Source organism: Ictidomys tridecemlineatus, unplaced genomic scaffold (assembly GCF_052094955.1).
Source record: "Ictidomys tridecemlineatus isolate mIctTri1 unplaced genomic scaffold, mIctTri1.hap1 Scaffold_186, whole genome shotgun sequence".
Taxonomy (NCBI): Eukaryota; Metazoa; Chordata; class Mammalia; order Rodentia; family Sciuridae; genus Ictidomys; species Ictidomys tridecemlineatus.
In genome coordinates, this window is record NW_027521603.1 from 488,085 (window position 1) to 492,842 (window position 4,758).

The 4,758-nt window shown below is 41.5% G+C and overlaps 2 pseudogenes; both read right to left on the minus strand.

Moving 5' to 3' along the window:
* Window positions 1-1,144: 1,144 nt before the first annotated feature.
* LOC144372901 (protein N-terminal asparagine amidohydrolase pseudogene) lies at window positions 1,145-2,096 on the minus strand (annotated as a pseudogene).
* A 1,175-nt stretch (window positions 2,097-3,271) lies between these two features.
* On the minus strand, window positions 3,272-4,432 carry LOC144372900 (nuclear receptor-binding factor 2 pseudogene; annotated as a pseudogene).
* Between the last annotated feature and the right edge of the window lie 326 nt (window positions 4,433-4,758).

The window sequence follows — 4,758 nt, forward strand, 5'->3', positions numbered from 1 at the left end:
GTCAACTCAAAACAGGGCACGTGGAGCCCGACCCACACAGTGCGAAGATTAGCAGCCAGTGGGAATATCTGACCCAAGAAGAACCCATCAGATGCTGTGTTAAGTGTCTAGAATTATTAAAGTGTAGAAAATGATGAAGAGGTGGGGAAGTCCTGTCCCCAGAACTGAGAGCTCTGAAACCATGAGCCAGAACAGAAACCTTCCTCCCTTCAGTGGTTTATGTCAGGTATTTTGGTCACAGCATCTAAAACATGACAAATAGAATCGCTTCTATTCCCTTATACTTTTAAACTGCTATGACAAACTTTAAAATCTCATTGTAGAGTTTTTTATCTTTTTTTAAATCTCAAACTATAACAGATTTCATTTACATGAAAATGCATATACATGTTCATCCATAAAAATTAATGAATACCACTTTTATAGGATCTAAATGGTAAAATGTCTTCTGAGAAAATCTTTAACTCATGTGACAGAATAAAAACTTTTTAAAGTGCTCTGTGCATTAATTACCTTCAAAAATTCTATTTCAGCAAACATAGAAGGCTTCTTTTAGAAGTTTCAAACAAGGAAAATTTAGATTTGCTTCTAGTGTAATGCCTACCATAGAGTCAGCACTTGCTGTATGCCTCCTGGAGGATTTAAAAGCCGATTGGCCCACTGCACTAGCACATTTTATTGTTAAACACACACAAATAAAGAGCAGCCGAGAAGAGCTGGAGTAAACTGCCAACTGGTAAAACCCATCTCAAGTAATGAAAATCCTAAGAATAAACCCTGGGTGAAGAGAAAACTAACAGGAGGGAAAAAAGTCTAAATGTCAAAAGTAAAGAAACAAAAAATAAAAAAATTTATTATTTTTTTAAAAGGTGTTTCTACATGGGATGCTATTTTTTTAACCTAATTCTCATTGCTGAAGCTTCTGAACTAAAGTTTTTAGTGGAAAAACTGTATGATAGAAATCATATTTTTAAAATACTTTTAAAAGTATTTCTTTTTTTTTGCCTTTGCCAAAATAAGATTTTATTTTGAAAGTAATTTGAGAGACGCTGAGGAAGGAAGGAAACCTAATACTCAATGGTGTACATTCCAAATTTATCTTCTTTCCAAACCCCACCGATGGACTTTGTCATGTCAAAAAGTAGCTCTCTTTGGTAATTCCTACATTTAGCTTCCTGGAGGAGATATCTTTTCCCATAAGCCATCTTTGTTTTTCCTGTAGAGGAGAGCTTTATTTCCAGGAAACAGCATATTCATTGGAGAGGGGTATTTCTTTAAAAACATCAAGGTAGATCTGATATGTCGAACAAAGTGGGGGGGCTCAGCCAAAGGGGAAGTGGAAAGGTTCTCTAGTATTTGCTTATCATCTTGCTGCAACCAGAAATCCACATATGGAAATGGCATCCAGGAATATGGGCCTATCCGAAGTTGCTCAGTCTTTGCATCATAAATGCTAATCACGGGGCCTCCAGCTAAAGCTTGGGCAGCTGGCAGCTCCTCCTTGGGGCCTCGATCTTGAAATGTGGCTCTGTATATCTCTGCTGTTTTAATGTTGACAGCAATGCCATAAATTATTGGAAAGTGGTTTTCATTTTCTTCTCGGACATTTAATTTTGTCACACATAACGTCACCAAGTGAATGTAATCTTCTTGTTTGTCAAATTCACTAAGAAGTTGGTAAGTTCTTGTGACAACTGTCTGTCATCACTGAAGCCTCCCACGAGGTGCACTTCCAGCCTTCCACTTTGAGCATGGTCAGAAAAGGATTTTATGGAGTTCATGATAAAGGGGACCTCGGCTTTGGTGTTAGTTCCATCACAATGTGTCAGGCAGGTAGCCCCATTACCTGTGTGCCTCAGGACCACAATGTGACAAGGGGTGGCATCATCAAAATCCAGAATGGAGATGGAGCCATCCTTTGGGGAGGTCACTGCAAGCTCTCTTTGCTGAACATACAGAAGGCCCTGGGGTCCCACTTGTTGAACAGACTGACCTCTGAGAAGTCTGGCTCTTTCCTCCAGAGATGGGTGGGCTCGGACCAGCTCCCCAGCGGACTGCAGCAGGCGCACTTGCTGCCCATAGACCAGCAGCAGCATCGCAGAGGTGACCACCCGGGCAGGCCCAGGGAGGCGGTCTCCCCAGCCCCGGCGCCACCGCCACCCCCAGCGCCACTGGCACCCCCGCCCCTCGGACCGTAAAAAATATTTCACATTGAAGAAATCTTTCAATGGCTAAAAAAGTGTACTCTCCTGATAGAAATAAAAAATGGTGCAGAATCTGATACAACACCTTTGTGCTTATGCAAAACATGAAGTTAGACTCAGAGTCATGGAAAAAAATAGGTTAGTTTAAATGTATATTGACTACTTTGAAGTAACATGGTTGACTTTTGGTCCAATACGTTCTTACTTTTTCTCAATATGTTCTTGTGCCTACCTCACCACCAGTAGGATGACATCAATGGATGATTCTTTCTTTATATAAAACACAATTACTTTATTAATTTCTTACAATCAAATACTGCCAACTAACATTACTTCCATTTATGCATCATTAAAAACAAAGAATCATTCCTTAGTATTTTTAAGTGATGCATTATATAAAAAAGAACTTGAAATGCACACTGATTAATTACGTAAACTGGTATTTTTTTAAAAAAAGCATAACTGATAATTTGGTTCCTTTCTTCATAAAATGGAAATTTAAATACTTCTCCTGATAGTCTTGAGGTCAGCATTATGTTATTAGTGCAAAATGTGGGTATTATAGTTTCATCTAGAAAGGTGTCTATCCTATACACCTTACTTAAACAAACAAAGTGTGCATAACAAAGGCATACAGTCAATGCATGATAGAAAGCATGTTTCAAATACATGGCAGCCCCTCAGGCCACCATATTATTTAGGTTTTACATTATCATTTATGGCATTATAGATTAATTATACATAACACACAACCCTCAAGAAAAATAATTGGTGCTTGAGAAAATTATTCTAGGTAGCCATTTGGTTTGCATCGAGAGAAAGTGAACCTCCAAGAGTTTACTGTCTGCCATGTGGGAACCATTAGCTCTGGTGGGTAGATCAGATGTGCAATGTATTTCACAGTGACTCTTTCCCACATCCTGGCAGTGCTGCTCCTGCCAATCAGCCAGATGGTAAAGCACATCTGGAATTACCCTTGTGTGTGGTTTTCCCTTTTTTATTTTTTCTTCTTTTCTGGATTAACTCTGTTGCTGTATTTCTTCTGATCTCTCCAAAAGCCTTCCATTTCAAATATTCATAAGTCCTTCCAGAAAATCCTCAGACAACTCCATAAGTGGAAGTTGTGGAGATGGAAAATCCAAGGGAGGAAGATTGGGTATTGGAATATCCTTGTCTTTCCCAGTATTTGCTGCAAATTTCTGCCAGGTTGAAGGTGTAGCAGTGTCTGAATGTGGTGGCAAGTTCCATAATGCTGACTTTTCTATAAAATCAGTATCCACATCCAGCTCCTTATCTACTGGAACTTTTACAAGTCTGGCTTTTTCAGCCTTTAGTGCTTTATTTTCTTTCCTTAATCTTTCATTTTCAGCCACAAGGAACTCCTCATACATTTTCAAATTTGCAATTTTGGTTGCCTGCTTCTCAATAATTATTTTATCATCCTTCGGGGCTTTGCTTCCAATACATGGCTGTGTTGTCTCACTCTTTTGCTGAAGTAAAAATAGTAGTGTTTCTGTATTCCTGTCAAAGACTCCCTGAATTTCAGAGAGGTGTTTCTCTGTACAAGGGCTGTAGTTCTGAGAAAGAAGGGGACTCTGAGCCTCTGCAACCTCAGTAGAGGGTTTGTGAGATGCCTGAAAATGGGTGGCTACATCCTTGTCTGTGTTCTGAGCTTTTGATAGTTCTTCACACTTTGCCCTTTTCCACCTCTCCTGGATGAGGAGAAGCTGTTCCATGTGGCTATCCCCTTTTAATTGCAGTGATAAATGAGCCTGCTCAGACTTGGTCAGCTTCAGAGCATCAGAAAGATAGGCCGTAGCCTTCTTGTGACAAGAAATAGCCTCTTGGTATTTTCCTGAAGCTCATAAACGGTCTGCTCTGCTGAGGAGCCAGGTTGAGAGATGCTTCCATGACTTCCAAAGACCCCGGCGCAGTGTCGCCAGGGCACTTGGAGGGAAGGAGGAGAAGAGCGCGAGGCAGCCTTGGAGACCGCCGCCCCTCAGCGAGCCCAGCGAGACCCTGGGAGGCAGGCGCAGAAGAGGCAGCCACCCTACCTCTTCCTTCCCCAGCGCCTTGGCTGCCCTCTGAGCGCTGCGTTGCCAAGTGCTTACATCACTGGCCCAGGGCTGGTTCCAGGTGGGAGTGAGGACAGGAGTAGGTGGGGTTCCCGGAGGGCGGGGCAGCGGCTGAGGTCTGCTTCCAGAGTTCAGTTTGTTTTTTTTCCCCATGAAATAGCTTCTGAAAGGGTAGTCGGATATTTTGTGAGGAGGTGCAGGCTTTTAGAACCTTAAGAGGGCTATCTTCCAATACTCACGTCTCTCATTTCCTGCTCGCCTGACTTTTTTCAGAATTCACTCTGCTTAGCCACATCCTATCTTGCACTTGTGTACCCACCTTTATCCTTGTATCTGTTGATGTTTTTCAAAAAGTAGATCTGAGAGCTGGGGTTGTAGCTCAGTGGTCAAGCACTTGCCTCGCACATCTGAGGCACTGGGTTCAATCCTCAGTACCACAATAAATAAATAAATAAATGAAGTAAAGGTATTGTGTCCAT